The sequence below is a fragment of the Panthera pardus genome, unplaced genomic scaffold (genome assembly GCF_024362965.1).
Source record: "Panthera pardus isolate Hobbes unplaced genomic scaffold, ASM2436296v1 HiC_scaffold_12, whole genome shotgun sequence".
NCBI lineage: Eukaryota > Metazoa > Chordata > Mammalia > Carnivora > Felidae > Panthera > Panthera pardus.
This window is the reverse complement of record NW_026526677.1, coordinates 4,301,199-4,323,405: the sequence shown is the minus strand read 5'-3', so window position 1 is coordinate 4,323,405 and position 22,207 is coordinate 4,301,199. Positions and strand designations below refer to the sequence as shown.

General features: G+C 58.3%; 1 long non-coding RNA gene across 1 annotated transcript; it reads left to right on the top strand.

Annotated features, from left to right (window-relative positions):
• Nucleotides 1–453: 453 nt before the first annotated feature.
• LOC109246896 (uncharacterized) lies at nt 454–16,501 on the top strand. Its single transcript, XR_002071490.2, has 6 exons — nt 454–681; nt 1,443–1,527; nt 3,912–4,067; nt 6,609–6,754; nt 13,904–14,448; nt 14,584–16,501. It is a non-coding gene; the product is annotated as an uncharacterized LOC109246896 (long non-coding RNA).
• The last annotated feature ends 5,706 nt before the right edge of the window (nt 16,502–22,207 follow it).

Genomic DNA, 22,207 nt, shown 5'->3' with positions numbered 1-22,207 from the left:
TGACAGCCCAGGTGCTCGCACACGGCGGCAGATGGGAAGGAGGCAGGCACGGCCACTCGTCTTGCCCTTCAGACGGATTTCCTGTTTTGTAGGGAGCGGGACAGGGCCCATCTGGTACTCAGATCGTGGGCCCAGATAGCCACGTCCGGGTCACGGGCCCCCCGCTCGACGTGTCCCCTCTGCCGCGGCGGCTCCAGGGGGCCGGCTTCCACAAATGGGAGCCATCGGCAGGCCCTGGCCCCACGGAAGCTTCCGGAAGGGGGCGTGAAGGTTGGGGGTTTGGCGGGGGGCGGGGGGGGGGCCTCCTGCCTTTCATCTTCCCTCTGTTTCCTTTCCAGGCACCTGGCTTATGCTCATAGTCATTTCATTCCTTTTTTTTCTTCAAAGGCGCGTCCCGACTAGTACACGGATGTGCAGATGTGCTCAGACATTGGCACACGCGTGTGCGCACACGCGCGCTTCGCCGCCTTCTTCGAGCGGCCTGCCTGGGACGCTTCTCTGCCCGCTCGCCGCTTCTAGACTCCTCTGGACTCCCCGGCCAGGTGGAGGCCGGAGGGTCCTGCCAGGCTGTGGCCTCCCTTGGCGGATGCGGTCGCCCCGAACCTCGGTTTCCCCATCCGCAGACGGCGTCCCCTCCAGGGGTTTCTCACGGCCACAGGAAGCATCTGGAGTTCTGGGTCGGTGAGCTCGGGACAGGGTTAGCCATTCCGATGGGTGGCCCATCGCTCCCCTCCTCAGCTGTGGCTCCCAACGTCCCCCAAGGCGGGCGTTGGGAGAGGGGCCTCGGGACGGCAGGACTCATGCTCTCACTGACCCCTCGGCCGGGATGCTGTCTGTCGGTGACCCTCCTCACGCCTTCCCTCCCCCAGCCCCCAGCCCCCCGCTGCTCCAGGACCGTGTCCTTCCATAGACCCTGCGCGGGTCCTTTTCCTCTCCGGGGACCTCGCGGGGAACGCATCTCACGTGTACCCCCGCCCCGGGCTTGTGAGATCTCCTGTCCCCTAAATTGTATCCAGACAGCCCTGGTAGCAGGCATCTCGTTTCCTCCCAGGGCCCACCGGCCGGCCAAATGGGGCGTTTAATTGGAAAGAGAAGCTGGCGGTCTGCCCGGAAATCCCGAAGAAAGGCCCCAGAATAGACCTGTTTTTAAAACCGCTCCACACACCTTCCCCGTACATTTCTGTTTCAAATACCTGAAGGGGTTCTTGAGGCCGTTTGAGAGTTAAAACCCCGACCCGAAGCCATGCAGCGCACGGTCCAGACCCTGGGGCGGGTGTGAGCTGTGTGGTGGTGGGGTCCGACCACTTTGCTCAGATGTGGAAACTGAGGCAGCTCAGAGCTGGAGACGGACCCCGGCTCAGTTCAGGTCAGGTCTCCAGACGCTGGCTGAGGTCTTCTCTGAGGACCGCCCTGAATGCTTTGCTTTGCATCCTCTTCCCCAGATTCTGAAGCCACAGCCTCCGTCGGGACGTCATCCGGAACTCCGGCTGGGTGGTTCCTGGGTCTACACAGCGTGGGCGTCGGCCGGTGCGCAGCGGGTGGAAGCGAAGGGGGGAATGATGGCTCACGGGGAGACTCACCCTCAGAGGCCCCACGGTAGGTGGGGCCTGTCCCCGCAGTGAGAGATCGGGGTCCGTCAGAGCTGGCGATGGACCACGGAATGCAGAGTCACGGCCGTGCGTGTGCAAGACAGGCTGAGGACAGGGGAAGGGCTGGGGTGCAGAGGGGCGGCCTGGGGCAGCCGGGCAGCCGGTGCAGCTGAGCCCCAGGTGGGCAGCTGACTCTGCCGTCTGCTGAAACCCTAGCGGCCGGGATCTCATCGCCGGGGGTTGTGGGGCCAGTGGAAGTCATAGAACTTGGTGACGGTGGGGAAGTGGCCAGACCTCCACCTGCCCTGGTTTCTTTCTCTGTAGAATGGGCACAACTGTAGTTACTTTGTCATTTGCTGCGAGATGAAATGAAGCGTCAGGGCAGAGGGCTGCCCTCACGCCATTCACAGAGGCTGGGCCATCAACCTTGGGGCCATTTCTGTCAATTCGAGGATATCCCAGCACTGCCCTTTGGGAGTAGTCTGACTCTGGGCAAGCTTCTGAAGCCCTGTCCCTCAGAATCCTCGCCTGTGAGGGTAAATATACAGTTCTATTTCACAGGACTGGGGGTACCATGGTCAACCTATGGAGAGCCCATGGAACAATGTCTGGCGGGCACTCAGTGTAGGTTAACTCTTACTGGTATTTGGATGGTGATGGTGATGATGGTTTATGGTGGTGATGATGGGAGTGATGATGATGTTGGTGATGGTGGAGGCTGTGGTGATGATGATGGTGGTGATGATGGTGGTGATGATGATTGATGGTGATGGTGGTGATGATGGTGATGATGATGGAGGTGATGATGATGATGATGATGGTGATGATGATGATGGTGATGATGATGATGGTGATGGTGGTGATGATGATGGAGGTGATGATGATTGATGGTGATGGTGGTGATGGTGGAGGTGATGATGGAGGTGATGATGCTGGTGATGATGATGGTGATGGTGGTGATGATGGTGATGATGATGGAGGTGATGATGATGATGATGATGATGGTGATGATGATGATGGTGATGGTGGTGATGATGATGGAGGTGATGATGGAGGTGATAATGGAGGTGATGATGATGATGGTGATGGTGGTGATGATGGTGATGATGATGGAGGTGATGATGGAGGTGATAATGGTGGTGATGATGATGATGCTGATGGTGGTGATGGTGGTGATGATAGAGGTGATGATGATGGTGATGGTGATGGTGGTGATGATGATGGAGGTGATGATGGAGGTGATGATGCTGGTGATGATGATTGATGGTGATGGTGGTGATGGTGGTGATGATGGAGGTGATGATGGAGGTGATGATGATGATGGTGATGATGGAGGTGATGGTGGTGGTGATGATGATTGATGGTGGTGATGGTGGTGATGATGGAGGTAATGATGGAGGTGGTGATGATGGTGATGATGATGGAGGTGATGATGGTGATGGTGGTGATGATGATGGAGGTGATGATGGAGGTGATGATACTGGTGATGATGATGGTGATGGTGGTGATGGTGATGATGATGGAGGTGATGATGCTGGTGATAATGATGATGGTGATGGAGGTGATGATGCTGATGCTGATGGTGGTGATGGTGGTGATGATGGTGATGGTGATGGTGGTGGTGATGATGTGATGATGAACCGAGCACTTGTTACCTGCTAAGGTCTGTCCTAGGCACAGGCATACCACAGTGAGCAAGATAAACGTGATCCCTGCTCTCCTGGGAATCAGTCCTAGTGAGGATGAAGCCAGTGAATAAGTAAACTGATAAATCTATAATATCATGTCACAGAGGGAAGAGCCAGAGAGCCATGTGATGGGAGGGGCACCCCAGCAGGCCCCTTGGAGGAGGTGACATTTGAGTAGTGGGAGGGGTGAGTGTTTAGGACAGCCCCCTCGCCCTCTTTCCCCTCTATGCCCCTCGGACTGAGTTTTAGCCTTCAGTTGGGAACCTGAATGCACAACACCCTCTGTGGCTTCCTGGATTTGTGGCCTTGCGTTCGTCGCGTCCCGTCTCTGGGACCTGGCGGGGTCCAGTGTGTGTGGGATGCAGCCAGACATTCCTTTGCCCCTTCTATCGCTGGGGTCCCAAGTGTCTTGGGCCCGTGCTCACGGCCTTGATCTGCCACGGAGTAATCGGCAATAAACGGTCTGTGCGAGGGGCCCTCTCTGGGTCAGGGCCCTCGGAGGGTTGAACAGTTCACTCCCAGCGGTTCCCCGTGGCTCACCTGAGACGGAGCTGGCTCCAGGAGCAATTTCCCCTGGACGAAACAATCTGCGGAATCTGTATATCATTCCCCATGACGTCTTCTGTTTAAACAGCGGCAGCTGCCGGAGGGTGTGCTCTGAGGCCGAGCGTCTAGGGGGGCTCGCGTCCCAGCCCCCCCTCCCCAACCCCCGTGGAAGGCCCCGCTTGGGGGAAAGCAGGCATATGGAACCCATTTGGGAAATTCTTTCTGCATAAACCACTTTTTCCAGGTAAGACGCACACCCGTATTGACCGTGAAAGATGAAATGGCTCTCTCGCTCGGCCGGTTGCGTTTTTATGGATCTTAATTAAACACATGCCCTCCCCGGGTTGGGAAATTGTACCCTCTTTGAGCGGCTCCTTCTCAAGAGGTGGTGTTGGCCCAGGGGAGGGCCGATTAAAACCTCCCGTCCTCACCACCTCCCAGGACCTCCCAGACCCTCCAAGCGCTTGGAAAATGTGTGCTCGACAGAGGGGCTTTGATTCCGTGTGCCTGGAGAGCGTTAGGCCTGTTTCCAGGCCCAAGGCAAGTGGCGGTCAGAGTCCCAGGCCGTTGGCGGGAAGGCCTTGGGGACCTGGGCTTTCAAACTTCATTGAGCATCAGAGCTCTCGTTCACACCCAAGCGCACGCAGACCCCCGACATAAACCAGATGCAGCTGCTCGGGCAGAAGGGGGAGAGGGTACCCGCACCGCCCCCTGCTCACCCCACGGGCAGCCTTGCGGCTAGCCGCGGGGTGACGGGACTTCTGCAGCCGCGGCCTGTGTGTTCAGGGAGCTTTAAGTGTGTGCCGGTTTTGTGACGTTTCTTGTCTCATTTACACTCACAAAAGCCACATGAAGCAGACGCCACTGATCTTGCACACTCAGGGGACGTAGGCACAGAGCGGCGGAGTGACCTCTCTGGGGACGCCCAGCTGGGGCGGGAGTGACGTCCGAGTCCTGGGAAGCGGCCGATGGGCCCGAGGCTCTCTTGTGGCCGTGCTCTTGGCCCAGTGGTGCACTGCCTTCTCGAGTCGCGGTCCCTGTCTTTTAGGGGCCCCCCCTCCGTGTTAGGCTGAGTGGCCCCCATGCGGACACCTGACCCGTCTGCAGGAAGGGGGACGGCGGCAGGGTCGGCTGATCCAGAAGCCCCTTGATGTCGGGGATCTGGGTGCAGGGGGGTGGTGGCCTCGTCTGGCACCACGTCCCTACGTGGCAGTGTCTGCAGTGGGGAAGGGACACCTCCGCGTGACGTTTTCTTTCACCGGCAAGATTCATGAGCCTTCCCGGCGTCACGCTGGTCAGGGCAGTGTCTCACGCCGGGTCTGATGCCGGGCGGGTGAGACTGACGGGCTCTTCGGCCCGTGAGGTGCAGCACAGCCGACAGCTGGGCGAAACTGGGGCTGTTTTGGCCAGGAGGAGAGGGGACACCTGGGAGGCAGGCAGCAGCCGAGTCGGCCGGATGATGTGGGCGAGGGCACCAAGGGCAGGGTGATTGCCGGAGGGTCCTCCAGGCTAAGGGACCAGGGGAGGGGGCGGCCAGCAGGGTGAGCGGTCGCTACCGTGGCCAGCGGGCTGCGGTGGGCCCTTCCCAGAGCTTCAGAGGAGTCACCCTTCGCTTCGGGGGTCCCTCAAAGAAGGGGGTGCAGGTGCACATTGTGTAAACTTTGCATGCGTGCTGTCCGACCTTCTGGCCTTCCTCCCCTTCCTCCCACTGACCCCCATCCCTTCATCCCTGCATCCCTCCAACCCCCATCTCCTCATCCCTGCATGCCTCCAACCCCGATCCCTGTATCATTGCATCCCTCCAACCCCCATCCCTGCATCCCTCCAACCCCCATCCCTGCATCCCTCTAACTCCCATCCCTTCATCCCTGTATCCCTCCAACCCCAATCCCTGTATCACAGCATCCCTCCAACCCCCATCCCTGCATCCCTCCAACCCCCATCCCTTCATCCCTGCATCCCTCCAACCCCCATCCCTTCATCCCTGCATGCCTCCAAACCCCATCCCTGTATCATTGCATCCCTCCAACCTCCATCCCTGCATCCCTCCAACCCCCATCCCTGCATCCCTGCATCCCTCCACCCTCTGACGTTCCATCCCTCTATTCCTGCATTTCTCCTTTCCTCTGCTTCTCCATCCTTTCTTGCAAGTAACAATCGAGCACTCGGAAAGGGGGAGCCTACGCTGGATCCCGGGGAGAAGGAGAGGCGCCGGGCCCTGTCCCCAGGACCCCGCCGAGGGGTCCTCGTGGCTCATGGTTAAGGTGTGGAGGTGTGGTCCCTCTTAGAGCCCGACCCTGCAACCCCTATGCGCGCATGCAGATGACGACTTGCCTTTTAGCTCTTAAGGCTCACAGTGCACAGATTTCCCCTTGCCACGCACCCCCTGGCACAATCCTGCAATCAGCTACCTTTCGTATCTCCGCTTGCTGTGTTGAATCAAGATCCACACAGCTCGGGCTGGGAGGAATAAAGGCATTCGCTCCAGCTGGCCTCTGCCTCAGGGCTTTGTTCCTCTCGCCTGGGGCGATGCAGGCCACGGAGGCTCACCTGAGATGTGGGGAGAAAGACCCCACGTTGGCTTTTCTTGCCGGCAGACTTTTTGGACGGTTCTGAAACACCAGCCTGGGTCTGCGGCCAAAAGCCTCAAGCTTTGGCCCAGGACTGTCTGGGCTGATACCAGTCGAGGATTATGGGGGCTCCATTGTATGCTCGATTGGCTCATCTCCTTGGTAGCGGCGTTTGTGAAAAATGAGGTGTCTTTTCTTTCTTTTTTTGGCCGCAGAGAGCATTGTCAAGACTTATTAGGGGAGGAACCTTGGCCGTTCCCATCACGGGACCTTCCGGCCTCACGCGAGAAATGGTCAGCAGCCGCGTCCCCGTGGATGGTTTGGAGAGTCGGGAAGACAGGCGCACGAGACGCCACGTCAGGTCAGGCGCCGACACGCGGGTGGGCCTTCACAGTGTCTCCGTTCAAGCAAAGTTAGGTTAGCAGGGTCCCGCTCGGAAGCTGCAACATGGTCAGCAGAGACTTAGGATTCATGGGGTTTTGTTTCCGAATTTCAAAAAGGGACACAGCGCGGGGGGACCGAGAAAGGCCGTGCACCGGGAAACAGGGTTGCTGGTCTGTGCGTGTCACCGAGGCTTCCCGGCCGTGTCCGGGGCGGTCTCCCCTTTTCTTGGACGATGTGGGGAGGCAGGAGTGTGGCAGATTGCCTCGGGACAATGGGCCCCTCTCCCGTCGGGTGACGCCCCAAACAATAGGCCTGGGCCGGCCCCTCTCCTGCTGCCCACGGCCTGAGACAGATGCCCGGGAACCCCCTGTGAGCGCCCTGGAGGTGACCTTTGGGGCTGCCCTGTCACTCCGTGGAGAAGCCCCGGAGAGCGAGGGAGGCAAACAATGAAGGCCTCATGCCAGGCGCCCGGCCTCCGGCACGGGCCGGGGGCTCCCCGGGGAGAGCAGGGCCCGGCAGGTGCTGTTATTGTCTCGGGGCACGGGGGTCTCCCGGCCCAGCGGCAGGACAGGCTTGGGGCTGGAGGCCCCCTTGTTGTTCTCCGGGGAGGACCCACGGGGTTGATTTTGCTGGCCCCGTTCGGTTCTGACAGCCCCCAGCCCTGCACTTGGCCTCTAAAAGTGTCGTTCAGAAAAGCAATTATCGTCAGCTGGCCTCAAACAGCAGCACCAGGACTTTGAACGGTCAGACTTTATGACCAGACCTGCTCTAGAACATTCTCAACTCCAGCGTGACATTCCTTCTTGGGTGGGGGCGCAGGAAGAGATTTCTGGAGGAATGCCAGCTTAGGGGGAGGAGGGCAGGCCCGGGGGTTCTTTTTTGCTAAAAGACTTGCCTTCGGAGACAAACCTCAGCATAGACTTCAAGCAACCCGCGAATACAGCAACGGGTCCTTCATCCAAGGGAGGAGCGGTGACGAGAGTGTGCACGCGTGTGTGTGTGTGTGTGTGTGTGTATTTGCGTGTGCGTGAGGTGCAAGCACGTGTGGGCGCACAGACTCTGCACCAGGCACTGCGTGGGGATTCCCGCCTCCCCCCCCCCGCCAGTGTTCACCGAGGACTTATTTGTAATGGCCCCAAACTGGAAACATCCGGAATGTTCCACAGTAGGCGAACGGGCGCACGAAACGTGACGCCCGCCCGCCCCGAGACCCTGCTCAGCGACATGAAGGAACGAACAGGCTTTTCACACCACTTGGGTGGATCTTGTCTTCACCCGCTCCAGCTGCTGTAACAAAATACCACAGAGAGGGCGGCTCGAACGGCGGGAGTTCGTCCTCTCCCAGTTCTGGAAGCCGGAAGTCCAAGAGCAAAGTGTCTGCAGGGCCTCCCTTTAGCCTGCAGACGGCCGGCCCGCACCTCGTCCCGCACGGTCCCTGCGCGTGCGTTCTGGGGGCCTCCGCGTGTGTCCGACTCTCCCCTTCTTACAAGGATACAAGTCCCACTGGACGAGGGCCCACCCGACGGCCTGGTTGTAGCCCAGTCGCCTCCTGAAAGACCCTCTCTCCGAACACACGTTCTGGGAGTTAGGGCTCCATCATGCGGACCTTGGTGGGGACCCAGATGGGCCCAGGACAGATCTCAGAGGTGTCAGGTTGAGTGAACGCAACCCATCTCGAAAGCTCCCACACCGTAGGATTCCACTTACATAACATTCTGGAAAACAGGACTACCGAGATGGAAAGCAGGCCGGTGTCCCAGGGATGGGGACGGCGGGTGTGGCTGGAGAGAGGAAGAGTCTCACAGATCCTTTGTGGCGATGATCCCGCGTCTTGCTTTGGACGGACCCAGTGATCAGGCGAATTCCAAGAGCCCTCTGGAAAAGGGGCACCATCGAGTGACTTTACGGAAGAGACAGAGCCTCTGAAAGGCACGTCACTGGAGCCGAATCCTCAAACCCCACCCCCGTCAGGCCCGTGGGACCTCACGGCTCGGTCTTCTCCCACCGGCTACCCAAAGACCACCCTTCCTCATCCTGGCCGTAGCTCCGTGACCCCAGAATGGGACTCGGCTGTGCAGCTCTATGCCACCGGGGTCCCCTAATGGCTGGGGTGGGCTGCATGGGGGAGGCCCCGGGGTCAGCACCTGTGACCAGGAATTGTGGACGTGGCCTGAGCCATGTGGCCGCTGCCTCGGAGGGCGCTGAGCGCGGCTCTCCCTCACGCGCCTCTGACGTTTGGCTTCGAGATGCCCTGGCCTGTGTGGGGGGCCGTTCGTCCCAGCCTCTGGCTGAGACCCCCAGGCGTTCTGAGGGAGGCCGGCGCCAGGACCCGAGCCACGACGGGGCTCGCTCACAGAATACGTTCAAGTGGAACCGAGCGGACCCCTTAATCCCATGGGAATGACCCGGCAACAAGTGGCCCCTTTGGGGTCCCGATAAGTGTGGACACAGGAGAATAGAATTTTAGAGCCAGAAGTTCTGTTAGAAAGGACCCTTCTGCCCAGACCCGGAGGCCCTGCTGGGCGGTCTGGGAGTAGGGCAGAGCCTGGGGGCGTGCAGGCCTTTGCTTTTCGGTGCTCTGGGGTCAGCCTCGGGGAGCACTTGGCGATTTTCTAGAGATTTCTACTTTGCTCATCGGAACCACAGTGACCCTGGGGAGCGGGCGGACCGAGGGGCCTTCAGCCACTTTACAGGTGGTGACACGGGATCAGAAGAGAGCAGAAGCCCGGGACCTTCTAGGACCGCTGCCCTCGGCCTGGGCCGGCTGGGCTGCACGTGGCCCCGGAAAAATTTCGGCTGGAAGTGTGGTGCTGGGCATGGGGCACCCCACGAGTCCGGACAGGCGGACTGCTGGTGGCACAGACGTCTGGGGCACACTGTGTCGCCTAATTTGCGGGGGGGGGGGGGGGGGGAACGTGCCGAAGGGAACCAGTCAGGGACGTGGGTGAGTCCAATCCCGGCTCTAGGTGGCCCCTTAGCCTCCCCAAACCTGTTTCCAGAAGGTGGGTTCATGCCGGAAGAGCTCATCTCTGTGGAATCGTTTGACCGTGCTGCTGGGGACACCGGGCTGGTCTGTGCCGGGAAATCGCCTCGAAAGTGGCAGGAGGGAGCCACTCTTCTGCACAGTGGTGGCGTGGGGGGGTACCCCGATGCGTAGTGATGTCCCTGGGGAGGCGGTGACCCCAGGGGTGTCCCCATGGGTCTCTCTCTCTCTCCCCTGGGGGATGAGACTGAGCTTGGGCTCAGAGGGCCGAGTGCTTGGCGAGGACCGGCTGGCTGGGGTGTCCCCACCGCCACGAAGGGCGCCGCGTGGCACCGTGACCAGGATCCTTGCCGGCTGGCGGCCCCTGGTGCCCCTGGTTCCTCTTCCTCCTCCTGCTCCTCTTGGGTGGCCGGGAGCCCCAATGTGGCCTTCCCCCGGGCCACCTGCAGCTCCCGACAGGCCTACCTCCCCGCAGGGTGGCCTCCCCACGGGCCAAGGGAGCGCATGGAAAGGGATAGGCAGAGCCCGGTGTGGCGGGGGCCTGGTGGCGGGTCCACGCGCCTTGCGGTCCGGCTGACCTGGCCAGCGCGCCCACCAGCAGGCCTCGGAGAAGCGGGCGGCCGAGGTGGCCCTCCTCTTGCTCTGAGAGATGTCTGTCCCCCTCCCGCCCCTGGCTGCCTATGACAAGTGGCTTTCAGCAGATATGACAGCCACCGGTGGGGGGTCTCTGGCCCCAGTCCACGTCTCCACACTTGACTTGCTCGGAGTTCACTGGCCCGAAATAATGTCTCCAATGCAAGTCGGCGGACGGAACGTTCGCAGTGGACGATTTGGCTTTTTTTTTTTTTTCCTCCTTTTTTTAATACATTAAACATGCATTACTGGATTTCTACCCGGTTCCTCTGACAGCTGTGGAAAAATAAAGAAAATTCAGTTTGAACTTAAAAAGCTGGGGCTTAATTTATGTCCCGCACCTTTGTCTGCCTGGTTCTTTTTCCTCTTCCGATGGAAAGGCCCCAGGGAGACAGAGGCTCTGCGAGCCCACGTGGCCCCGTGGTGCCCGGGCCTTAATAGGGGCGCCCAGTGGCCAACACGGAGGGGAGTTTTCAGATGGAAATGCGAGGAAACAATGCAATCATCTGTCTCCCAATCTGTTTTGAAGGGGGGAAGAGAGAGCGCCGGGAGGAGAGAGTCGGTTTCTGCTGGGGGGCTTTCATTCAGGGCGTTTTATGGGGAAAGACAGATGTCATGAATACTGATGTGGACGGCCTGGCTCTTATAGAGGTTTTTAATTTTCTGAGTTGTAAAGACAAAGTGTTTTAATAATACAGGGAAACACATGTTCATGGGAGGGCCTTTTAGCTCATTCTGGTTTCCTTGACTCACTCTTTCTCTCTCTCTTTCTTTTCCTTTCTCTCTTTTTCTTCCTTTCTTTCTTTCTTTCTTTCTTTCTTTCTTTCTTTCTTTCTTTCTTTCTTTCTTCTTTTCTTTCCCCTTCCTTCCTCCCTCCCTCCTTCCCCTCCCTCCCTCCCTCCCCTTCCCCCTTCCTTCCTTCCTTCCTTCCTTCCTTCCTTCCGCTCCTTCCCCCCTTTTACATCATTTTTTCTGAAAGAAGTTCCTTCTCTGGGCTGAGGAGAACAGAGGAAAAGGAGGCACAGTGACATGACGTTAGCGTCTGGAAACACAGCCCAAAGAAAGCGCCCTTCCCTTTTGGCCCTTCTTGGGGGCTGAGGGCACGTGAAACACTTCCTTTATGCCCCTTCTCGGCTCGCCGTCCCCGTGGCGGGAAGGGACACGCTCTTCGGGAACTCTCGGCTTCCATGTCAACCTCACAGCATTTTTGAGTCTGGGGTAGAACGGTTCAGCCAAGAGAGGCATTTATTATGCAACCAACACTCATTAAGCACCGACTATATGCCAGGGACTGGGAAAACAGAGGTGAACCGGACACGCTACCTGGGCTTAAGTAGCTGCTGGTCTGAGGGAAGAGGCAGCGGGTCAGACGAATAAAGATGAGGTCACGGCCTGCTGGCGGAGGTCCCTGCCTTGAGCTCTCTCGGAATCAGGGGAGCCGTACCCCCTGAGGGAAGTTCCATACCCGGTCTTGAAGCTCTTTATCAAAAGCAGCAGTGTCTCTGGTACCTCCTGCCTCCCCCAGGAGGTTGCCGGGACGGACGCTAGGTCTCCCATTGGACGGACAAAGAAACCGAGGCCCAGAGGCACGGAACAAAAGGTCCCAGAGTTGCGGTCAGGACTGAGTCTTGGCCCTGGGGGCCCACGTCCAGGGCATCCTGGCTGCCGCGGAGGGCCGCCACAGTCATCGGATGTGACGCTCAGTGCGCACCTGCTCAGGCAGCCCCACCGGAACCCAGGGAGGGAGGCGCCACGGTCATGTTCACGGCACGCACGGGACACGGGCAGGGGAGGGCTGAGAAGCTCGCTCGCAGCCGCGTAGCTCGCACGCAGAACCCGTTGCAGCCCGAGCTGGTGCTTTTCGTTTTTTCTTTTTGTTTTTTTTTTTTCAAATTGTGGTTAAATGCAACATAACCTCATGTTTCTCACTTTATTTGTAAGTGTCAACCCAGTGGCGTCAGATACATCCGTCGTGCCGTGTGACCCTCACCAGCACCTACGCGGAGATTTTCGTCATCCCCCGACAAAATCTCTGAACCCACGAGGCAGGGACGGCCCCCGGGGCCCACTGCGCAGCCCCTGGGATGGCTCTGCGTCTCCATGGAATCTGACGGCTCTAGGGACCTCATATGAGCGGAGTCCCAGGGTCTGTCCTTTGTGACTGGCATCTTTCACTCAGCACAATGTCCTCAGGGTTCTTGGGTGGTGCAGCCTGTGTGAGAATTCCCTTCCTTCCCTCGTAAGTCGGATAATATTCCAGTGTAGGGATGGGCCGCGTCTTATCTGTTCATCTTTTGATGGCAGAGTCCTCCCTTGAAAAGAAATAATTATGCTCTCCTGCAGACACGTGTCCCGGGGGACGGTGCTGGGACCCGGGTGGGGCTGCGGGAGGTGCTGCAGACCCCCCTGAAGGTCCCGCTGTGTGGCCAGGGGCTCTGGCCACGTGTGGCTCCCTTCACCAGGACTCCGCAGTCAGCAGGCAGCTTTGGCGCCTCCTGTATACGGGCCCTGTGCTAGGCACTGGGGAGAGGTGGTGAGGGGGGTTCAGAGGCAAGCAGACCGCCATCCCCCTAGTGGGGGAGAAGGGAAGGTGCAACCAACACACTCATTCGACGAGCAAGTGTCGGGGGCCTTCTGTGTGCACCAGCATCCAGAGCTAATGGGTGAACCTCCGCCCTCAGTTTCCCCACCTGGCGGCCAGGGCATTCTCCGGGGGACCTTCCAGGCCGATGCTCTGAGTTCACTTTTCCAGGCGTGGGCGACTCCGGGTTTAGCGGGCCGAGGCTGCTGCAGGTGTCTGGGAGCCGGTCTGCTTTGGGGGGAAACCCCAGCCTGCTTCTGCTCATCGGCCCCCAGCGAGCAGGCTCCTCAGTCCAGAAGGCAGGTCCTGACTGCCTGGGCTTCCTGACCTTCAGCTGGTTTCTTCCCCGGGGCTCCCACCCCCCGCTTCCAGCACGCGTCTCTGCCACCACGAGGCCAGGAGCGGACGCTCCGTCCGGGAGAGGCTCGCAGCCGTGACATTCTGCCCGCCCGGCTGCCTGTGCTGAGGGCTGGAGGCCACGGGGACGAGCCATTCTCGCTTGCTTAGATAAGGCTTGGCACCTGGACCCCCGGAGCCAACCCCCCCGGGCACGACCTCGAGTCCTAGACGTGAGGCGGGTCAGAGAGCACGCCCGGGTCTGGGCTGGAGAGGCGTGTGGCCGGGAAGGGGTGGGGGGGGACCCACGTTAGGTCCCGCAGCTGTGCCTCCGCTCTCCAGCCCTCACCAGCCTGGCGTTAACGTTCTTCCGCGCCTTGGCCAGTGCGCTAAGAGCAAAATGGCACTTTTGCCGTCTATGTGGGATGTTGCATTTCTTTGATCGTTGACAAAATTCAACGTTCTGTTACCTTGTGTTTATGGACCCTATTTTCCTTTGATGAATTACCCAACTGTATCCTTAGCCCACTCTTCCATTAATGTGTTTTTTTTTTCTTGTTGATTTACAAGAACTCTTTGTATATTATGGATAGGAAGAAGAGGCAGAGTGGATTCACGGATTCGTTCTCTTTTCTGGGGAGAGTAAATGGAACTGTCACCCTTTCTCAAGGTCAGCTGATGTTTGACATTCCTATTGCCTTTTCCTCCCCCACTCAGCTTTCCACTTTTCTTTGCATTTCACAGCTGCCCGGGCACAGCTGCCCCTATGGGGGGCTACATAAAGCCCCAAGGAGAGCTTGATCTTGGAGCAAAAGACCCCAGTGTAACAGCCTTTATGCAAGAAAGGATGTCTGAGTTTGTGCTCTCTGGATGCTTTCTCTGGCCAGCAGATGATAGGGAAGGACCGAACCCCAACCATCCCCTCCCCAACACGCACAGCCCCTGGCCCCGACGAAACACGCAGTCGCTTCTTTGGGGACAAGCAGATTTTTCAAACAAAGTTTGCCAAATAGGCACATTTTGTTGTGTTTTTTTTCCCCCTCCAGGGCAGATGCAAACGGTCTTTTCAAATCGGTTTGGAGGAAAATAAATGAGCCCATGCTGGGGCTTCAATAAATCTTTGCGTAAAGCCACAAGGGTGAGTTTGGGGCCCGATGAAGGGCCCAGTGTGTGGCTTATGAATGATGCCCAGTGATGGCTCCCCGCCCCCGCCTTCCTCTCTTCCCCTCCTCCGTCCCCCGACCCAATTTAAAATTGGACATTAACGTTTTAGGACAAAGGGAGCTTTGGGCATTTCTCCCCCTCCTGGAGGGTCTCCCGGTGAAATATTTGTCGTGGCCGTGCTCCGCGTGTGACCGGGGTCCGTGTCTCTGAGCCAGGACCTGTCTCCAGGAGGCGACCTGTGTGCTGACCTTCTGCCCAGCGGCTCGAGGACCCCCACCCCGGCTGCAGGCGACTCTGGTCCCCCAAGGAGGATCATCTCTCCTGGCCTCCCTGCCGGGGACCGGAGGTTGGTGGCAGCAGCGTGGCTCGTCGCCTCCTGGCCCGTCTCCCCGTGCTGTCCCCACCCACCGGCCAAATGGTGGCCTGGTCTCCATCTGCACTCTTCTCCCTCTGTCTCCCTGACACTCTACATCCAGTGTCCCAGCCCCCAGCACGTTGCCCAGGCGGCTTGGCACCTGGGGTGACCTTCACCTACCAGACCCCCCTGGAGGAGCCTTGCTCTCCCGTGAGGGAAGACCCCCGAGGCTCCTCGACGCCGTGATGCCCGCCTTGATTGCCCTTCCTGATGCAGCGGACCTCCATTCTTTCTAGGCGGTGGGCATGTTGTGGACACTTGCCCTTCCCTGTGATTTCCACTCGGCACCTCTCTGGCGTTTTCACGGGTTCCTCCACTCTGGGTCTGTCTGATTCCTTTCTTAGAGGGAGGTCGGGAGTAACAGGCCGGGCTGAGCGTGGCACGTGTGCGCCCCATGGGCCACGGGGACCCGTGGAGCCGGAGGCGACAGCATCCGTGGGCCAGGAGGGGGCCTCAGCGCCCAGCGGGAGAGGAGAGTCCCTCCCTGACTCCAGGATGCATGGAGTGGACCACTTGTCCACCGCTGCCTGGCCGTCTGGACTGGGGTAATCGTGTCCCTCCACCCCCCCAAATTCATACCCACCGCATCTCAGAACGTGAACTTATTTGGAAGTAGGGTCTTTGCCGCAGATGTAATTAAAGTCCGGGTCTTGAGACGAGATCATCGTGGCTTAGGGAGGGCCCCAAATCTAACGAGTGTCTTTATAAAGGACAGAGGTGAAGACCCACGCACACACAGAGACCACGTGAGATCGGGGCAGAGATGTGAGCGATGCGGCCGCAGCCCGGGGATGTCCGGAGCCCCCAGAAGTTGTAGGGCACGGGAAGGACCCTCCCCGAGAGCGTCCGGAGGGCGCGGGGCCCTGCCCACCCTTGATTTCAGATCTCTGGCCTCCGGACCGTCAGAGAATCAGTCTCTATTGTTTTAAGCAACCAGGTGTGGGGTTCTTTGTTACCGCAGCCCCGCGACACTCAGAGGACATCCGTTGCCAACAGGACTGAAGGAAATGGGCGGAGATTTCCTCAGTTTGCGGTCTCTGAGAGGGTCGGCCTGCCGTCCCATTGCTGCTGTCCACACCACCGTGCTGGCTGAGACCAGATTGCCACGGGCTCCGCCCTCTCCCACCCCACAGCCGCCCTCCCTCACAGACAGGGGCCGCTGCGACCTCTTCCACGGGCAGGGAAACTGAGGCTCAGAGAGGCTGGGGAAGAGCCACAGCTATGGTGCTTGGCCACTGGGTTGGCTCCAGCTCATGGCCTCTGCCCCCGGTGACTTACTCCGGGCCCTTGAGCGCCACTCGACCCACAGCCGACCCTCATCATCTGTTCCTGGGGCTGCGAACAGCACTTGTAGCCGCGGAACCCTCAGGGTGGGAGCCCACGGACTTTCCAGAACGTTTGCCCGAAGCAGGGAGGATTCACTGAATGAAGGGATCCCTGATGACAAACTGATGAATGAAGCCGGTCTGGCGGGCTCTAGGGGTAGTGACCACTTGTGACATGTGGCCATTCTTGCCCCCGGGTTTCTGGACGTGGATATACTTGAAAAACAAACACAAAATTGAGGCCACAGTGTGTTTATCATTCAATAGGCTTCTGGTTTCTTGTTTCATTTTTTTTTTTTTTTTTTAGTAAAGATGCCTTGATTACTGTGTCCCCATTACCTGACCTAGTCCCTTAAACGTGACTCTTGATGGATGTAATTTCTTCTGGAAGCAGGACTTGGACGCATGGTGGATGGGAGGGAGGGCACCAGGGTCGGGGGGACAGTGTGAACGGAGGCCTGACCAAGGGAACTTCTCCAGGATCGCTGGAGTAGGGTATAATGGGGGTGGTGGGCAAGGGGTTTTGGGGGTTTAGTTTCAGGCTCAGTTTCAGGGCTTTGTCTGAAGGAGGTCTGTAGATTTTGTTTTGTGGATCTTGGGGGTCCATGAAGGTTTTGAGCAGGACAGTGATGTGATTCATTCTGGCGCAGGGGAGGACGAACCCAAACGCGGGTATTAGAAGTGGGACTTTGGGGCGCCTGGGGGGCTCAGTCGGTTGAGCGTCCGGCTTCGGCTCAGGTTATGATCTCACAGTCTGTGAGTTCGAGCCCGCGTCGGGCTCTGTGCTGACAGCTCAGAGCCTGGAGCCTGCTTTGGATTCTGTGCCTCCCTCTCTCTCTGCCTCTCCCTTGCTTACACTCTGTCTCTCAAAAATAAATAAACATCAAAAAATGTTTTTAAAAAAGGAAGCGGGACCTCAGGTAGGGGCTATCGTTGTGTAGGTGTTGGTGGACCAGGCTTCAAGCTTGTGAGTTACTAAGTTACTGACTGATGGGTCAGCCAACCACTCCATCAACTCCTTCTTCCCTCCTCCCTCCCAAGAGGCATGGGTCTTGTTCTCTTCTTTAGCATATTCCCTCTGGGGAGTGGACAGCTCACCCTGTTTCCTGGGAATGCTCCTTGGTGATGCAGACCCCTTCCGTCCACAGACGGTCAACATCTAGAAGTGTTCTCAGAATACAAGGCAAGCCAAGATTTGGCTTTGGGGTCTTTCCGAGAGTCCCTGTGCGTCTTGGAACAGACTGATATCAGGAGACACAGCTGGGGGCCACCAATCCCATGGCCCTGCTCACTCCTATGCCTGACCCCATCACCTTGATCAGAAGTATCAGCCTTGGCTGGGAACTTCAAGAACTTTCTCCATTTGGGGGTTTCTTCACCCAGAGAAGGGGCTTCCAGGTTTAGCACGTGATGGCGGTTTCCCTCCAGGGGGACACTATTGCAGTTGACATGGCCAAGGGTGGGAGCTGCTATGATCCTCATTTACATGTGGGAAAACCAAGACTCGGACAAGCCACCTTAAAAGGGAAGGGAGCCAGGATTCAGACACTGGCCCATGTACCCCAGAGCTGGTAGGCTTTCTTGCCAAGCCATTAGGAGACAGCTTATGTCTCCTGGCTGGGAGCCACCTCCCAGCCTCCCCAGTGCATCTGACACAAAGGTTCCTCTCAGCATGTCTGGCTGGTTTTCTAGCTGTAACCTGCCTAGGATCCCATATTGTTTGTTGGACCCATTGCCAGTGCAGAGGTGGGTGGGCCATAGCAGCAGAAGGAATCTGGGCTCCACCACATGCCCACCCATCCATTAGTCCATCCGTTTGTCTCCCACCTACCCGCATTCCCGCCCATCCATCCATCCATCCACCCACATGCCCATCAATTTATCCATCCATCCACCCATCCACATGCCCATGCATCCATCCATCCATTCATCTACCCACCTACCCACATGCCCATCCATCCATCCACCCACATGCCCATCCATTTATCCATCCATCCATCCATCCATCCATCCATCCATCCATCCACATGCCCATCCATCCATCCATCCATCCATCCATCCATCCATTCACCTACCCATATGCTCATCCATTTATCCATCCATCTATCCATCCAACCATCCATTCATCCATCCATCCATCCATCCATCCACCCACATGCCCATCCATCCATTCATCCATCCATCCATCCATCCATCCATCCATCCATCCACATACCCATCCATTTATCCATCCATCCATCCATCCATCCATCCACCCACCCACATGCCCATCCATCCATTCATTCATCCATCCATCCATCCATCCATCCACCCACCCACATGCCCATCCATCCATCCATCCATCCACCCACATGGCCATCCATCCATCCATCCATCCATCCATGCATCCACCTCCCTCATCTATTTGTTGAGCATCTACATGTGCCAGGTCCATTCGCCTTCAAATCTGAGAGGGGGATTTTCCTAGAGAAGATATAAGAACAAGTGCAGAGAACATCCATCACCGTGTTCCCCGATTCTGGTTGTGTAAACACTGACAGAATGAACCGGTGCACAGACAGGCCTTCTTGTGTCCTGCTTCCCATCATTCCACCCTTTATACTGTGGCCCTTTCTCTGAAAGCTGGCTGAGTGCAGATGGGTCCCAACAACACCTCCCCTTGGCCGCCCTCAGGTCGGTCCTTTCTCCTCTGGGCTTCTCTGCTGGGCTGTCTTTGCTGCTCAGTCACCTGACTCACCCACAGGCCTAGCAGGGTGAAGGAGTTAACCCCTCTGTAGCCTCCCTTGACCATGGGGGATGGGAGCCGGTGGGTATAGCCTCCCCTCCCCCATCCTTTGGCGTTGTGTGTGAGGCGCACTCTGCGTGCTTTTCAGGGGTCCCCAGCCTGGGATGGACCACAGATTGCTTCAGCCTCCTGCCCTTTCTTACTCTCCCTGGTCCCTCTTTCTGGGCCTGATCCCCAAAATGTGCCACCTGCACATCCCCCGTTCTCAGGCTCAGGCAGATCCCAAAGCAGTGTTGGGGTTCTGCCAGCTTAGAGCAGCTAGGGTTCCAGGCCAGGAAATTGCAATCAATCACCTTGCCTCAGAGGCCCCACATTCATTCATTCGCTCACTCATTCATTCCTCTGGCCATGTTGCAACTTCCCTCACTGGGACTGTGCCTGCCCTTGTCTGTTCTTGTCGTGGCCATGCAGGCAGCCGGTGTTGAACATCTCTTGGTGACTTGAGCTAAGGGGACAAATGCCAGAGCCAGACGGACATGGGTTCAACCCTGCTCCCTCACATTGTAGAGATGAGATCTTGGTGCCTCACCTCTCCGAGCCTCAGTTTCTCTGTGTGCAAAATGGACATAAGAACACCTACTTGAGAGGTCCCCGTGGGGATGCCAGATCTCTTACATCAGGCCCAGAGCCTGGCAGCGGGGGGGGGGGGGGTGCTGTTGGTCGGGGCGAGGTACAGGCTGTTGCTAGCGGTGGGTGGCAGAAGCAGCTTGGGGCAGAGGGGCTGGGTTTCTGGAACCTGGTACCCCAATGCCTCTGGCCTTCGTCAGCCCGTGAGGCTGCTCGGCACATCCCTTGGCCTTGGGCGTGGCTAAGAAAATCAGCAGCCCACGGTTTGTTGGTAGGAACTCAAAAAAACAAACACCGTGGTCACCGGGAGGGGACGGGGGGCCCTCCCTTGCCGGCGGGGCTGTGGGCAACAGGCCCACAGCGGTGATGGAGGGCGTTGGCGGGCGATTAGCCTCGCCCTAGTTGTGCGCGATGCTTCCTTGGGAAAAGTGTCACTTTCATGGGCATGTCAGCTTGTTATGAAATGAGAACGTTTTAGAGGCTTAAGGAAACCCACCCCGATCTTTGGAAACCTCCGTCTGCCCTCGTTCCAGCCCCAGCAGTGTTTCCCCGCTGACGACTCAGGAGCTGCAGCCGCCACATTTGTGACTTTCATACCCCCAGAGTCGGATTTAAAGATAAGGGAACTTTCCAGCAGGCAGAATGCCCCACTCTGAGGGCGCGCTAAACTTTGTGCAGTGGCGACGTGCTCCGCGGCCAGAGCACCAGGCGGGTAACTGGGGGTGCCCTCCAGGCCCAGGGAGGGGCCCCTTCTGGTCGAATCATGGGCTCTGACCAGGCATCTTCCCTGGGGGAGTTCTAGGTCTTCAAGGAACAGAACAGACCAGATCATTTTCTTTTACTTTTTATTTATCAAAAAAAAATTTTAATGTTTATTTTTGAAAGAGAGAGAGAGAGAGAGAGAGAGAATCCAAAGCAGGGTCCAGGCTCTGAGCTGTCAGCACAGAGCCCGAGGTAGAGTTCAAACCCATGGACCATGAGATCATGACCTGAGCCAAAGTCAGACACTTAACCCACTGAGCCACCCAGGCGCCCCCTTTTCTCTCTCTCTCTCTCTCTCTCTCTCTCTTTTTTTATCTTTGGTTATTTCAGTTGCCTTTCAGTGAAAGCTTCCTCTGTCTCATCCTTGTGTTGTCCTTATGTTGTCCCAGGGGTGAGATACCACCAAGCCCCTAATTTGTAGATGGAGAAACCGAGGCTCGCTGGATATGCTGCTCCCGGGGATCGAACCCAGCACCAAAGCCTTCCTCCCTCCCGCCTGGGCCCTCCTGCCCCTGGCCGGCCAGGTCTGGGGACAGGGCTGGCGGGAGCCCTCCAAGGATGCTGCTTTGTGGGTGGCTGGCCGCCTCCACAGACCTGAACCCTGCCACTGCTTTCACGAGCCGCCTGTGCCTCGCAGCCCTGGTCCTGGTCCTGAGACATCTCACGGTGGGGGTCTGGGTCCCAGGACACCCCATCCTGCACACGGCTCCCTGCTGCCCGGGCTGACCGTGGGGCCCTCCTGCCTGTTGCCAGCCAACTCAGCCCTGTCCGGCCTGCCTGGGCCAAGCGGCCCATTTGACTGTCCCTATCTGTCTGCCCATGGGGTCCAGCGGGTGTCCTCTGGCCTGGGGCCCGGCTACAGCCTGGGAAGCTCCAACTTCCATCTATGGATCTTTGTTTTAATGTTTTCTGCAACCACGAATGTTGGGCTGTTGAGGGGTCTGTGTGCTAGGCAAGCAAGGGGTCTGTGGTCTGGGGGCAGCAAGAATGGGGGGCTCGGGGCCAGCTGCCCACCCCCCCGGGCTTTTTATACGGGGTTTCCCTGTTTGTACCAGACCTCGGTCCTGCACCCCATCCCCCGTCTGGCTCGTAGTAGGTGTCCCACGCATGACTGCCAGCAAGTGCCCACTAGCTGACCCAGACCTTGATTCTGCAGATGGAAGGGAGGGATCAGGGAAGGAAGGAGTCCCCTGAGATCAGCAGCATGTGGGTGGGCTCCCACGACACCCGCCTGTGTGCCGGGGGCGTGAGAATTTCACTTGGGCGGGCGGTGGGGTTGGGGTGCACTGGAGTGGGGTGGGGGGATCCTAAGGGTGGAAGGAGGTGCCGCTGACAGACTCCAGGGTGGCCCCATGCTCCCGGCCTCCTGGAAAACACACCCTGTGTGAGGTCCCCGAGTGTGGGCGGGACCCGTGACCCGCTCTCAACTAACAGAAGATGGCGAAGGTGACGGACGTCCCGTCCCTGACTGGGTCGTGTTCTGTTAGACTCTGGCTGGCTGTCAGACTCGCTCCAGAGACTGCCCCTGATGGTCAATGGGGAAGCTCGCGTGGCGGGGGCTGTGGGCGGCATCCACCCGATGGCCACGAGAGGTCAGGCCCTCCATCCGGCAGCCACGAGGAACTGAATTCTGCCAGCAACCGGAGTGAGCCTGGGAACAGAGTCTTCCCCGGTCGAGCTCCAGATGAGACCACAGCCCAGCAGACACTCTGCTTACAGCCCTGTGTGGCCCTGAGCAGAGGATCCGCCGTGCCTGGATCCTGACGTGGCAATAGGTAACTACTATGGGAAAAGAGTTAGAGAGCTTTGTTGCCTGTGACATGGCCCAGCGCAGACTGTCCCGCATACGCCGTGGTGACAACGAGAAGAGAAGAGAGCT